The sequence below is a fragment of the Myotis lucifugus genome, unplaced genomic scaffold, assembly GCF_000147115.1.
Source record: "Myotis lucifugus unplaced genomic scaffold, Myoluc2.0 scaffold_9, whole genome shotgun sequence".
Taxonomy (NCBI): domain Eukaryota; kingdom Metazoa; phylum Chordata; class Mammalia; order Chiroptera; family Vespertilionidae; genus Myotis; species Myotis lucifugus.
The window spans coordinates 793,029-809,519 of NW_005871057.1; the positions used below are offsets into that span (position 1 = coordinate 793,029).

Here is a 16,491-nt window from a genome sequence, read left to right on the forward strand (position 1 = left end):
GTCCCAGTCTCTTGTGGGGCGCTGGGGGACAGCAGACAGGCAGTCTGTGCACTTGGTGGAGGGCAGGAGTGCTGGATGTTCAGCCACCAGGAACGCCTGGAGATTTTGTCTGGTGGGAAGCCGACGGCAGGGGACAGAGGGCCAAACTTCCTGTTTCCCCGGTAAGGCTGGGATGGCCCCGGTGAGGTCGGGACAGCCCCGGTGAGAACGATACGGCCCCGGTGAGGTCGGGATGGCCCCGGTGAGGTTGAAACGGCCCCGGTGTGGTAGGGACGACCCTGGTGAGGTTGAAACGGCCCCGGTGAGGTAAGGACGGCCCCAGTGAGGTTGAAAAGACCCCCGTGAGGTAGGGACAGCCCCGGTGAGGTTGAAACGGCCCCCGTGAGGTAGGGACGGCCCCGGTGAGGTTGAAACGGCCCCCGTGAGGTAGGGACGGCCCTGGTGAGGTTGAAACGGCCCTGGTGAGGCTCAGACGGCCCTGGTGAGGTTGAGACTACTCCAGTGAGGTTGGGACAAATAAAGGGGACCAGTATAGACTGATGAACAGGGGTAGATACAGAAGCAGAGCAACATTGAACAGAATGTCAAACTACTGTGGGAAGCCTGGGGAGGGTTTGGGGGGGGGGGAATTAAGAGATCAACTGAAGGACTTATATGCATGCATATAAGATTAACCAATGGACACAAGACATCGGGGGGGGAGGGGCCGGGGGAATGTCAAGGGGGGGAAAAAGGAGACATAGGTAATACTCTTTTTAATACTTTAAGAAATAAAAATTATTAAAATATTAAAAAAAAATAGAGATATATTAGGCACAATGCACGAATTTGGTGCAAGAGGCCCAGCCCTCACAGCCCCTCACAGCCTTAGCCGGCCCTCACAGCCCTGGTTTCATCTGGACTGTCCTTTGAATGGACGGTCATTCTGCGGTTCGGTCTAATTAGCATATTATCTCTTTATTATATAGGATATTTACTACAATAAGTATAATATTGTACTTTCCTTTGGATGACAAGTTCTTTATAATTACTAGGTGTATCGGTTAATAATGCGGATTTTGTAATCAAAGAAAACACGATAATTTCAAGAGAAACATCAAAAGTGCTTTATTCAAAGTAATGTCCATCGCTAGCTACACATTTCCCCCATCTTTCAGGTAATTTGTGGATACCGTCCCAATAGAACTTTCCTTGTTTTGAGGAAAACCATTCATAGACCCAATTTTCCACTTCTTCGTATGTTTTGAAGTGCTCCTCAGACAGTGCGTGTGCCATCGATTGGAACAAGTAGTAATCTGAAGGAGCAGGGTCTGGTGAATACGGCGGGTGGGTTAATACTTCCCAGGCAAGATCTTTTAACGTGTCTTTAACTGGTTTTGAAGTGTGTGATGGTGCGTCATCAAGAAGCAAAATTACTTTGCCGTGTCTTCTGGCCCATTCTGGTCCTTTAACGATCAGAGTGTGGTTCAAATTGATTTGTTGTAGGTAGCGATCAGTATTAACGATTTCACCTGGTTTTAGAAGCGAGTAATACACCATACCTTCCTGATCCTACCAAACGCAGAGTATTGTCTTCTTTCCGAAGTGATTTGGCCTTGCAGTCCATGTTGATGGCTGACCTAGATCAACCCATGATTTTGTGCATTTGTGATTCTCAAAATAAATCCACTTTTCATCGCCAGTCAAATTCAATGCAAAAAAGACTTTCTTTTGTGCTGTTGAAGCAACATTTTACTGATGACTTTTTGGTTTTCCATTTGTCTTTCATTCAGTTGATGTGGCATCCATTTTCCTTCCTTTAAAATCTTTCCCATTGCTTGTAAACAATTGGAAATTGTTTGTTGAGAAACGTTTAATTTTTCTGCAAGTTGTTTTTGAGTTTGACATGCATCTTCATCCAATAATGCTTGTAATTGTTGGTCTTCAAACTTTTTCGGTTGACCTGGATGTTGCCTTTCACGTCGAAATCATCACTTTTAAAGTGTTTAAACCAGCATTCACAAATATCTTGAGATGGAGCATGTTCACCATAAGCTTCCCAAAGTATATGTTAACTTTCAGCAGCACTTTTCTTCAAAATAAAGTAATGAATTAAAACTTCCCGTAAATGCTGTTTTTTGGGCACAAAATATGACATTTTTAAGTGTAAAAATATCTATGTTAACACCTTCAGAATATTTGACATATGAAGTTTTGAAGCTTGCTGTCAATACAACAAAATAGCATACATATCAAATCGCATATATATATCAACATATGTGTAACTCCATCTATTGCAGCAGTTCTCAATCTGTGGGTCACGACCTTTTTGGCAGTCGAACGACCCTTTCACAGGGGTCGCCTAGACCATCCTGCATATCAGATATTTATATTATGATTCATAACAGTAGCAACATTATAGTTATGAAGTAGCAACGAAAATAATTTTATGGCTGGGTCACAACATGAGGAACTGTATTTAAAGGGCCAGAAGGTTGAGAACCACTGATTTTTTCTATTGGAAAAAATCCGCATTATTAACCGGTACACCTGGTAAATGTTTAATGAGGTACTTAGGTTTCTAAGACTGTTAACAAAAGTCTATTTAACTGAAAATGTACTAAATTAATAGTATCTGTGAATGTAAATACCTAATACTACTTCATAATTATACAGTAATTAATGTTTTAAAAAAGTGTTTTCACATATATTCTCAATAGAGTTAAATAACAATATGACATGTAAAATTAATAGTGTCCTGGTTTTTACAGATAAGGTAATCGGGCTCTGAGAGATATACGCTTAGCAATCACATAGTAAACAAGAAAAGAGCCAAGAGTAGAATCCAGGCCTGGGAGTAGAGTAGGGTTTACTTTCTAGCTCCTCCTCATTCTCCTTTCCCTAAGCCTGTCAACACAGATGCCAGCATCAAGCAGTTTTATGGTAAGAAGAGACTCAAAGACCAGGGATAAAAAAGATGATCCCAGACCACAATAGAGTCTGTAGTAGAAAGGGAGAAAAGTGAGGGACATCTTAATGATAGTGAAGAAGAGAAGCCCATAGGACAAAGGTCACTCAACTGAATCACCCTTTACATACAAGGGCAGTTTGTAAATCAAGAACTCAACCCAAAACTTAGAAAACATATTTCAAGGATTCTTCCACTGGAAATCCATGCAAGTATTGTGTTAGAAAAGAAAGCTTTTTACTCTTTCCTTCTGTATAACTAAGTTCTCAAAACATAACAAATAAGCCCTGACCAGGTGGCTCAGTTGGTTGGAGCATCGTCCCGTGCACAGGAAGGTTGCAGGTTTGATTCTTGGTCAGGGAACATACCCAGGTTGTGGGTTCGGTTCAATCCCAGGTTGAGGCATGGGGGGAGGCAAGGGATCGATGTTTCTTTCTCTCTCTAAAATCAATGGAAACATATCCTTGGGTGAGGATTGAAAAGGAGAGGGAAAAGAACTAAAAACATAACAGATAAAGAAAAATTCCATTCCCCACTGTATTGATTTGAATCTCTTAGTGTTGCAAAAGTAACTAGTCTGCTAGCCCTTCTCTCCAAGCATGAGAACCAAGTTATAAGACAATATTGCTCATTCTAGCATGACAAGCATGAATACTAATCTCTCCATACCCTCTCCCAGGTGATAATCAAATATTGGTGCCAATGCTCACATCTTTTTACTTACCCACCAGAGACTCTATCCAACCCAGGAACTTTGGAGTTGGACATAAATTAAATTACAGGCTGCCACACTCCAGAAATTTTCTAATGATGAGGCCAACAAGGCCCTGAAGAAGCTATTTTGGTTTCACAGTTGTATCCACATATCCAACTAACTTCATGTTCCATTACTCCATTCAGTAACAAAACTTTCCCTATCTTTATCCTATACCCACAATGTCCTCACGCAGGTAAATGACATAAACCTATGGTTCCTAGATTTGAATTCTATGGACCAGTAAAATTTCCCCCCAAAATTGTGGCACTGCTATCAGGGTTCTCATCTAGATGAGACATTTTTTAAAAAACCTATAATTCACAATGTCCATCAATTCATAAAGGAACATTAGATATCATATAGCAGGAAGACTATAATCTTGTAATAGAGGAGAGACCTTTACACTGAAGGAATTTCACCTAATAACAAACTTATATATAGTGTAATTATTTTTCCTATCTAGTTATATAACTAAGAAAGAACCACAGGAACCAGCATCAATCAACACACTATACTGTAAAAAAAAAAAAAAGAGAGATGCATTTTCATCTTTTTCACAAGAATGTATATAACATATGTACATTTTAAACATTACTAATAAAAATGAAAACCTAGCTAATGACCACCAACAAATAAAAAAGAGCATTACAAGTACCTTGGAAGATTCCCAAGTGTGTCTGGTTGCATCCCCCTCCCATCTAACCCGAGTTAACCATTATCCCAAATTCTCTTTTACTCATTCGTGTATCTATCCCTACACAATATGTATTGATTCATTTTACATAAATGTCATCATACTGCATGAATTTTAATTTGTTTTTTATATTCTCCCATATTGATGCCGATAGCTTTAAATCATTCATTTCATTGCTGTATGACATACTACTATGTAAAGATATCGTAATATAGATTCATTCCACTGATGATGGAACATTTGAATTTTTCCATATCTTTTCCTCTTACAAACAATTCTGCTGGTACACATTTTGTGAGAGTTTCACTAAGTCTAGGATATACTAAGGAGTATAAAAACTTAGGGTTAGGGCAGCCGTGGGCAAACTACAGCCCGGGGGCCGAATCCGGCCCGTTTGAAATGAATAAAACTAAAAAAAAAAAAAGACCATACCCTTTTATGTAATGATGTTTACTTTGAATTTATATTAGTTCGCACAAACACTCCATCCATGCTTTTGTTCCGGCCCTCCGGTCCAGTTTAAGAACCCATTGTGGCCCTCGAGTCAAAAAGTTTGCCCACCCCTGGGTTAGGGTGTGCTCATTGTCAACTTTACTATGTAGTGTCAAACGTGTTTTCCAAAATCATTCTACCAACTCATGCTTCCACCAGTAGCAGATGAGAGTTCCTGTTGTTTCACATCCTCACTGACACTTGTAATTGTCAGACTTTAATATTACTTCAATCTGGTGGGTGTGAAATGGCAATTCATTATAGTATTAATTTACCTTTGCCAGTTTCCTAGTGATGTTTAGCATCTTTTCACACTTAATCGCCATTTGAGTTACCTCTTCTGTAAATAGCTATTCATGAGTTTTGGACATTTTTTTCTAGTGGGTTTTGGTCTTTTTGGTTGACCCATAGAAGTACCTTACTTTTCCTGAATATTAATTCTTTGTCAGTTACATGCATCACCATCTGTTTCTTCACTATTTTTATGGTATCTTTTGATAAACAGATATTCTTAAGTTCACCAAGGCAGAATGTCAGTCTTCTTTTCAGTTTGTGTGTGTGGTTCACCCTTTCTTACTTCAAGGATATAAAAAGTTTTCTATAGTTTATAAAGTTTAAAAGCTTTATCTTTCGCATTTAATCTGGAATTGATTTTGTAAATAGTGGGAGAAAGCTATTTTCATTTTTTTCTCAAATATATAAACTAATTTTCCCCGAATGATTTGAGTAATGTGCCATAAACTGAGGCTTCCATGTATGCTGGGTTTGTTTCTAAGTCTCTTTGTGTTTCATTCATCTCTGTGTCTATTTCAGCCCCTATACTTCCTGCCCTATTTACTAGAACACCAGAGGAAGGCTAAGTCACCTGACCCTTGCTTGGTTCTGCTGCTTCAGGAATGTCTTGACTCTTTTTTGCCCTTTGCTCTCCCTAGAGAATTAAAAAAAGATGACTTTATCAAATACCATGAAAAAATCCTGTTAAGAAATGGATTCAAAACACACTGAACAGATGAAATCAACTTGAGAAGTGACATGCTAATGATATTGAATTCTGAGTTGGAAACACGGTATGTCCCTCCATTTATTGAGAATACATGTTATACTTTTCTATGTAAAGGTATTTCTCATCTCTTGTTAGACTTATTGCTATGTACCTTATTTCCTGTTATTCTAAACAGCATTTTTTGAATTACATTTTCCTAACCATTTGTTACTGCTGCAGTTAACATATATCCAGTAACTTCTTAATAATTTTCAGAATTCACCTGTGAATCTGTTTAAATAATTGTACTAGCTGCAAATAAATAAAAAATTGTTTTTTCGTTTACTTTTTTTTTTTTTACCTTATTCACTGGCTACATTTCAAGTGTATTGTTGAAATAAAGTGTAGATGGTTGCCGAAACCGGTTTGGCTCAGTGGATAGAGCGTCGGCCTGCGGACTGAAAGGTCCCGGGTTCGATTCCGGTCAAGGGCATGTACGTTGGTTGCGGGCACATCCCCAGTAGGAGATGTGCAGGAGGCAGCTGGTCGATGTTTCTCTCTCATCGATGTTTCTAACTCTCTATCCCTCTCCCTTTCTCTCTGTAAAAAATCAATAAAATATATTTAAAAAAAAAAAAAAAAGTGTAGATGGTATACACCTTTTTCTTGTTCCTAATTCTAACTTTACGAGGTTAAGAAAGTTCCCTTCTATTCCTAATTTGCTGAGTTTTTTCCCCCCCAATCATGTTAAACTTTTCAAATCTGTTTTCTTTATAGTAGGATGACAACATTGATTTTCTTCTTTAGTCTGTTAAAGTGTTAAATGACAACCATAGATTTTCTAATATCAAACCTGGAATAACCCCAATGTGGTTGTAATTAATTATTTTTTATTTGCTTGATTCAGTTTGCTAACAGTTTATTTGGAATTGCTGTATCTAGGTTCATGAGCAAGAATGTTTTATAACGTTTCTCTCTTGTAATGTCCTTGTCTGCTTTTCTTATACAAGCCTCATTTAAGGAATATTTCTTTTTCTATTTCATCAATTCTAAGATGCCATCAACTATTGGCTATGTTCCTGACTTTCAGAAATGACATAAAATATGAGGGGAGAGAAGGAGACTGATGGCAATTTTAACATGCATAACACATATCCCAGATTCACAGATGTTATAAAGTATTCAACAATGGCCAACAGAGATTGTAAAACACTATCAATTAAAGATTCAACCCAATTTCAGAGATGTTAAAATCTTTCAAATGTATTGGCTTTAAGTTATTTATATTACCTTTGAAATATCTGCTTGTATTTTTCTTGTCTCCTTTTTATTGCCAATGATGTCTATTCCTCTTTTTCCCCCCTTAATCTTGCCAAAGGTTTGATAATTCTTTTGAGGCTTTTCTAAGAACTTTGTTTTTCCTGATACTCTCAACTATGCCTATTCTGTTTTCTTTATTATTTCCTTCCTTCTATCTTCTTTTGGTTAATCCTATTCTTTTTCTAAGTTAAATGCTTAGTTAATTCAGTACTTTTCAGCCTTCCTTCTTCTCATATATAAGTGTTAAACCACTATTTTTTAGATTTCCTACTTGGGAATTGTTAGGCCTCCTTAATCAGAGGACTGTCTTTCATCAATTCTGAAAGGTCCTTCACATTATCTCTTTTATATTGCCTTTAACCCATTAAATCATAATTTGAAACTTATTCCAATTGATGCAAACTCTGGACTGGGTGGTAGGTAGTTTAAGCAGATTCTCTCTGATGGTGGCTTGTTTCCCATGTTTATTGATTTTTCCACATCCTTGTCAGCATTTGGTGTTGTCAGTGTTTTAAATTTTAGCCATTTTAATGAGTGCATATTTTAATGGGTAACTCGTTGTTGTTTATTGATTTTTAATTATGAGCTTACTAGAGGCCCAATGCACAAAAATTCGTGCAAAAGTAGGCCTTCCTTCCCCCAGCTGTGGGCACTGGCTTCCCTCTGGCACCCAGGACTTGGGCTTCCTTCCTCTGGCCGCCAGCAGGAACCCAGGACCCTGGCTGGCTTCCCTCCAGCCCCGACTTCATCAGGAAGAATGTCCGAAATGACGTCCGGAAGACGTTGGTCTAATTAGCATTATTACCCTTTTAGTATTATAGATATGTAATTCTTTGAGGCCTGTGTTTAAAATATTCTTTCTCTAAAAAGGATCTGTGTCAACTCATCCGAACACCTAAGAATACTAATATAACCCAAGATCATTTTAAACTAAACTGGGAGTTGTTTTTGTTTTTGCCACAGAAATAGTATGAATTCTGGCCCCAAGCCTATTATCAGTATGTCTGAAGGAAGAATCCCTCTCTCCTCCATTCTACCTAGGGACAAGACCAAGACAGGCAAATACACCACCAGTTTCCTCTGTGGCCCTGTTGTCCAATTTTTGTTTTTAAACTAAGAATGCTGCCCTCAGGACTCTTAATTTCATGTGAAGTGATCTCCAATTCAAATTTCCATCATGAATAAGCCTTTCCTCCAATCTCTTGTTAAAACCCAAGCTTCAGACCTTCAGATATTAGCAAGTGCTAGTCAGGACAAATGCTGGCTCCAGTGCTCATGTGGATTCCTACTCTAATAATTCTGCCCCCCCCCCCCCATTAATTCTGTTACACTACTGACAATTCAGCCACATTTTAAAAATCAAATTGTAAAACATTGTATCTAACATTTAATGTTCTTACTAGGAAGGTGTGTTGTTTTTTAACTGAAAGTTCACTTACATGTTTTCATGTTTCCTTATGTTACCCTACTTCTTTTCCCTAAATTTTCTAATTACAAATTTAACTCGTGAAGGCCTGAGCTGAGAATATCATTTTGGGTTTGTTCTTGCTTTCTAGTATATAACTATGTTAAAAGGAGGCTAAATAAGGGTCAGCTCTATAGACGAGACTCTTGGAAAATCAAAGATGAGACAGACTCCTCTAATCTGTGTAAAGATGCTTAAAACAAAGCTAAATTATTCTCACTTTTCAGAAGAGAAACTTAGAAAAGTATCCCCAAGGGGGTATTTGTCCATTTGTCATAAACATCCTTCCTTCACCTAGAAAGAGATGAGTTTGCTAAACTTTCACTGTTTCATCCTTAAGTAAAATTTATATATGTTCAAAGTTACAACAACCAAAGGAAATGGAACAACCAAAGTACTCCCAGGTGTGAGTACTGTTTTTTCTTCTCTCAGAAAATATGCAAATGTTACTTGGTAAATTAAATTGACATTATCTTGCTACATAGTTATCAAAAGTGTAGAAAACTTGTCTCTACACACCTCAAATAAAAACAGGAAAATTGTAGCAGTTAACTGTATAGGTAAAATTATTTTACCACTCTTACTAAGGTGTTATCAACCTCTTAGACCTCGGAAACAAATGGGAGGAAATCACAATAGAAAAGAGCTAGGAAACTAGTACATGTAAGATTTGATAATCCTTTAATGTTGTCTTAAGTAAAATGAAAACATAATTACACACACACACACACACACACACACACATATATGTATAATGACATTTATGGGATCCTCTAGTGTTCTTAATGTTCATCTTACTACTTTGTTAAAAAAGTAATTAATAAGGCCTGGCAATAATGAGACAGACTCCTCCCATCTTTATAAAGATGCTTAAAATAAAGCTAAATTATTCTTTCTCACTTTTCAATAAATGCTTTCAAAGTATTTCAGTTTCTCCTATAGGAGCATTAGAAAAACTGAAGAACATAGATACTACAATATTTCAGAAGAGAAACTTAGAAAAATATTTTAACTAATTTTCTTAACTTGCCAAATATATATTCTCTTTTATTACTTAATAGGTACTTTCATAGCTCTATGAAGCAACTACCCAAATTTAAGGAATTTTGAAACAGAAAACAACCGTGTCTTAAGAAATAACTTCAGAAATCTAACATATTTTGAGGGTTGAAAAACTCAGAAGAAAATTAACATAAACTCTAATTTATATTAATTTTAAAGAAAACAATCTATGGCTCTAAACCAAAGCATATCATTCAGGAAAGAAAAATTAAAGATAGTGGGGGTGGGGGAAGATTAAATTCAAGTTCTCTTTCTAGTAAAACAATTTTCATGAAATATAACACACATATTCAAGAACACATTTGTTATGTGTTCCATACACATATGGTCTCATATATGTTCAGAATTGATCCTAGAAATGCCTTACCAAGGAAGGAAGAACTGCTTCGATTCATGGAAGAAACTGACTCCTATGTCTCCTTTTGTCTATGAACCACTTTAATGAAGGTACTCAGTGGTAGTCACCTGAGATTATACCAACAATGTCGACAACTGTCGCCCTGGGAAATCTGGTACATTTTCGACTAGTAAACTCTCGGTCAAAGAAACCCTCCTTTACTTTGACGTTTTCTATTATGTCATGTTCAATGCTGCCAGAGCATTCAAGGGGAAGAAACTTCTCAGGTTTAAGAGAAGTTACTAAAAGATAAGAGAAACACAGACTAAATATAGACATTTTAATTCAAGCTTAGATGAACCAAGCATTAATTTTAATTTTATAAAACTAATTAAGTAGTTAAAACTAATTTTATAAAACTGATTAGGTAGGTAAAATTTTTAGTTTCCAAGTCTTTAAAATTTTAAATACTAAAAAATTAATTTGAATTGGATTAATTTGTTTTGGCAAAGCAACATTTCATATTCTCTCAGAAAGTACTATAATTAAAAGATAATTTAAAAGACAACAACATGTAAAATAGCTTTTTATGACCAAAAATGAAAGGCTAACTACAAGATAAATTATATTACTCAACAAGCTTTGATAACAATCTCAAACGTGATCAAGAGGGATGAGCTATAATTTAGTCTCTAGGCACCCGGGCCATTGTCCTTATTCAAAAGTAGAGGGGAACAGAGAGACAACAAACCTAATTAAGTTATGTCTTTCTTTCTTGAAAAACAACTGAAATACATTAAGCCCAAACAACTCACCATAAAACAACACCATCCTATTGAAGAGATTGTAATCATACTGAAGTTAAAATTATTTTGAAGTAAACTGGTACTTAGTCTTTGAATAAGGGAAAGAGTCTGGCAACAACACAATTTTTTGGAATAATCTGATTCACCATCATAATTTAAATGTATAACACATAAAAGAATATCATGGTATGTGTGGGCTTTAGGAAGGATAGTCTCCAGAGTTCCTAAAAAAAAAAAGGAAAAGAAAATCCTAAAATGATGGAAGGAAACCATACTGCAAAAAACAAAACTGTTTTTAATGACCTACTATAAATTGGTATGAAATCATAAGCTTGAAAGAGACTCAGCCAGAAAAGAGCAATAATGAGAATCTGTGCGATTCTAAAGCACTGGCAGACATAAATTTCTAAAACCATCGTGTGGTCCTATCTGGTTTGGCTCAGTGGATAGAGCGTCAACCTCTGAACTGAAGGGTCTCAGGTTCGATTCCAGTCAAGAGCACATGTCTGGGTTGCGGGCTCGATCTCCAGCGGGGGGCATGCAGGTGGCAGCCAATCAATGATTCTCTCTCATCACTGATGTTTCTATCTCTCTCTCCCTCTTCCTTCCTCTCTGAAATCAATAAAAATATATTTAAAATAAATAAATAAATAAAACCATGATGTGTATAACACAAAAAAGAAACAGCTGACACTGTAATGCACTCCAGTATAGTGGAGTATTTAAGACTATGGGCTTTGACAATCCTGAGTTTGAATCTGCCTCTGCTATTTACTAGTTTTGTAAATTTGAAGAAATTTTTAACAACTCTTAACCTCAGTTTTTAAACTTATAAAGCAGACATAGTAACTATTCCTATATCTTGTGGGGTGGTTTCAAGAGTTAAATAGAATTTTGCATATAAAACTTCTGGCATGACAGCCAAACTCAGTAAGTGCTTAATAGATAGTAGCTATTAGTATGAGTCCAACAATTATCATCAAAATAAATGTTATTATTTTCCTGCTGTATGGTCATTCACTCTCTTGTATGACTCTCTTTTGGCAATCACAGGAACAATATTACATGTGAGGTTCATGTTGGAGAACAGCTACCAGCACAGAAAGCTACCAGACTGTAAGCTTTACAAGGGCAGGAGCCAACACATAAAAGGTGCACATGGCCAGCCTAAATTCAATAGGGGTAGAGGTGGAGTAGGAATAGACTCCACTTCTTGGTGGGCAAGTTGCAAGGACATATAGAAAAAGAGCATGTGAGATAAAAGGTAATGCTGCAGTTGTCTTTGAAAATGAAACATACCACAGTTTACCCAGCTGACTTCCTTCCACGTGCAAAATACACTCAAGGCCCTCCCTCACCCCTATACCCCCACTAAAATGTCATCTTTTACAGCACTGGCTGTAAGGCCAGGATCTTGTTAGCTTGAAATCAGGTTCAATAGACAATTGCAATGCTATCTTTGGTTTTTGCAATTGAGTTCAAAGATGTATGGGATATAGAGTTATACAGAAGGCCCATAACAGTACCATAGCAATTGTGAAATCTGCTCAGCACATGTCATCAGCAACTTGATTGGAGCACAGTTCTGCTCCCTGAAAAATAGTCCTCTGTGAATCTTGACTCTGCCTCTGAAGTTCTAGCTCCATCCTGTGAGTCATTCTGACTATTTCATAAGAAATAGTCCATATTTATAACAATGTATCTTTATTGGCCTGCTTCCTGCCATATAAGACTGGGATACCCCAACACGCAAAGGCTCTTTTTAATTGAACTATGTCTATTCTTTTCTGTCTATCCTGTGGTGCTTTTATTAGAACCATTCTTATAAAAACTTTGTGAGTTATCTATGAATTTTATTAAAATTAATTCCAGCCCTAACCGGTTTGGCTCAGTGGATAGAGCGTCGGCCTGCGGACTGAAGGGTCCCGGGTTCGATTCCAGTCAAGGGCATGTACTTTGGTTGCGGGCATATCCCCAGTGGGGAGTGTGCAGGAGGCAGCTGATCAATGTTTCTAACTCTCTATCCCTCTCCCTTCCTCTCTGTAAAAAATCAATACAATATACTTTAAAAAAAAAATTAATTCCATTAGACAGATGCCACATCCACAAATTTGAGATAGGCCACTTTCTACTTTGGACTGAGTGTCATGGTGCTATGGGACATCAGACTTAAGAGCCTTAGAAGGTTTTTTGACTAGCTGAGATTCTAGAAAAGTATGCCTTTAAGACTCTTTGAAGCACTTTTGTCTAGCTGAAAAGGTCTAAAAGGACTTGTCTTAAATCTTTCTGAGGTCCAACAAAGGATTTCACAGAAGATCTGATTCTTATTTGGAGGCCATTTTTTTACTGACAGCACCCTGGGATTTGAGAAGTATTAGCTAAGCAAAGGGAAGGGGGAGGATATTCCACAATGGAGGACCAGAATAAATAAAAGCACAGTCTCACTGGGGAATAGAGAAGAAAACCATCTATCTGGGTTCATGATGAGGGGAACACAAAATGAAACTGGAAGGGTAGAGTAAAGTCGAATATACTAAGAGAATTGACTACCATATTATGGAGTCTGCAATTTATGCTCTCAACTGCTGGTTTCCACTTGCTGGTCCAAATGTTACATCAGATGCACTTGGATAGCTTTATAATTACACAGCTTTACCCTAGAGATTTTAAAAGGGTGCAGTAGAATCTGTATCTAAGCAAAGTTCCCAGGTGACTCTCAGACTTAGGAGCCATTGCTCTAGGCAACAGTCAGCTGTTGACTTTTTGAGAAAGAGAATGACATAAAGGTAGGCATCTAATGAAGTTTTCAGTTACAAGCATGAATAATAAAAAGTGGTATTTTCATTGACAACTTTTATTTCTCTTTCATATTATTTCTCTCAGTGACCTACTTCACAGAATCCATGTATTTTCTGGCCATATACATCTAGAACAGAGGTCCTCAAACTTTTTAAACAGGGAGCCAGTTCACTGTCCCTCAGACATTCCACACATGCACACTGCGGGCCCGGGACGAGTCGGCTGCTAAGCAGGACAGGCAGCGGCGGCAAAAACACCCGGTGGGCCGGATAAATGTTTTCGGCGGGCCGCATGTGGCCCGCAGCCGTAGTTTGAGGACCCCTGATCTAGAAGAACCTCAATCACATCATAATCTCATCTTAACACATAACAATAATTTTGTTTATTTGGATTATTTTGTTAAGGAAGATAAGCCTAGTATATTGGAGGGCAAGGTCAGGAGATAGGAGGCTATGGACCCAGGTATGAAAAGATAAGGACCTTATCTAAGATGGTGATAGTATAAAAATGAAACGAGAGATCAAAGCACTGACACTACTAACACTTTTAGAAAAAAAAAATCACAGAAAATGTTGAGAATCAGAACAATGCTTATCAAGCATCCCTAAGATGATTAAGATCTCTCTTCACAGAAAAATTTCAGTAACAAATGTAAAAAGAATGACAGAATTAGAAATCACAATGTTTTCAATCCCTAATGTCATAACCAATTCAGTGCTTACATCTTTAAGTGAAAACAACACATCAAAGAGGCAATCAAATAAATCCAAAAGGTCAAACACTCTATAGAGACAGTATTCCAGTTTCTTTAAGATGTCAAAGGCACAATAGATCATAAAGTAAACAAGAGACTCTTCAGGATTAAAGGTGATACCCTATTTAATAAAAGGCTAATATGCAAATCAACCAAACGGCAGAACCACTGGATGCTATGACACGCACTGACAACCAGAGGGTAGACACTCAACGCAGGGGGAGCACCACTCAGCCAGAAGCCAGGCTCACAGCTGGTGAGCAAGAGGGTGCAGGCCGGACTGAGGGACCCTTCCCCCGCCCCAGAGAGTACACGAATTTCGTGCACCGGGCCTCTAGTAATAACAACCAAATATAATGTATGAACTTACTGGGATTCTGGTTGTAACAAGCCTACAGTAGAAAGACTTGGGGACAATCTGAGGCAACTGAATATGAACTGGGTGTTAGGTTATATTAAATTATTATAAATTTTGTTAGATGTAAAAAGGTTTTATGGTAATATAAAAATGTTCCAATTTTTAGACATGCATTAAATATTCTGGGGCACAACATCATGAGGTCTATAATTTAAATATTCCAGCCCCACTTCTAAATAAATGAAACAAACACAACAAAAAGTTAATAATTGCTTAAATCTACATGATAGATATATTAGTGTTCATTGTACTAATCTCTCAAATTCCCTGTTTGCCTGAAATGTTCTTGATAGATGCAAATGAGGGAAATTATTAGTAACCCTTCTGTTGCTTCATTAAGTTTCAAGTTAAAGAAGTCCTCTAAATGTTCTAGTGCACAGATACATGAATCAGATAAACCATATCTAAAACAGTCAAAATTCTGATGCATAGAATGGAAAAACCAGGTAAACTGTATCATTTCTTAATGAAACTTATGTATACCAGTGTACCATATATGCACTTTCAGGCTTCAAAAAGACATTTGGGCAAAAAAAATTCAAACTTTCCAAAAAATATATCCAACAACAAGCAATAAATGTTAACATAGTATGTTCCATCTAACACTTGACTAGAAAAACATTTTCTACTGAAATAAAGTAGAAAAATGATTATGTAACTTACTATTTACCAGTTAATACTCATTTAAAAAGAACTAAAGCCTATTTTATTAAGTAACAACACCAAAACCTGACAAGTTATACAGACAGTATAAAACTCTAAATTTACGTTTTTAAAATACTTGATAACTTGAATACATATATTAGCTTTCTAACACCAAATTTAAGTTCTTGGTTTTAAAAGCAGTAGTCTTTCCACCACAGCTATCAGTAGTAACCTAGGAGAGTTTAAAGCATTTGACTAAATAAACTTTAGCTAAGGAGTAGAATCCAATAAATAAAACTTATTTAAGATTTAGGAAGTGAAATCTATGATCCCTGGGAATCCCCAAGACTCTTTTAGAGGGTATAGAAAGTTAAAACTATTTCATAATACTTTTTCATTGCATTGACACTTCTACTTAAGGTACAAAAGCAGTGTTGGGTAAAACTGCCAGCACTTCAGCACAGATCAAGGCAGAGGCACCAAACTATAGTAGTAGTCACTGCTTTCTTCACTGCCATGAACTTGTAATAACTGGCCAGTTTCACTTACAAATGTCCTTGATGAAGCAGTAAAAATTATTAATCATAAACCCTGAGTACAGGTGGTTTTAATATTCCATGTGAAAAAGGAGAAATATGTTTAAAGCACTTCTTTATACTATATTTTAAAATGTGTCAACACTTGGTAGATCTGCATAATTCAGTGAGCAACTATTTTCCAATGACTAATGCATAATGTTTCAAAATCATATATGAGTAAATAGCCATTCAAAGTTCAAGATAGATCAGTGGATTTTAATTCAACAGAGTATAAAAAGCTTACTGATATGGTTTCAGATTCCAGATTGCAATGAACATTTAAGAAACTACCACTTGTCAGTTTTGGTGCAGTATCAAAGAAGAATATCTACAGTTATGTATAAAAGGTATTACTGTCAATACTCATATGTATGAGGCCAGATTGTCATCATATAGTATTTCAATTAAATCATCACATCACAACACTGACTACAG

The 16,491-nt window shown here is 36.9% G+C and overlaps 1 protein-coding gene across 13 annotated transcripts in view; it reads right to left on the minus strand.

Annotated features, from left to right (window-relative positions):
* OSBPL8 (oxysterol binding protein like 8) overlaps positions 1-16,491 on the minus strand; it is a 157,190-nt gene that overhangs the window by 54,669 nt on the left and 86,030 nt on the right. The window lies entirely within an intron of this gene.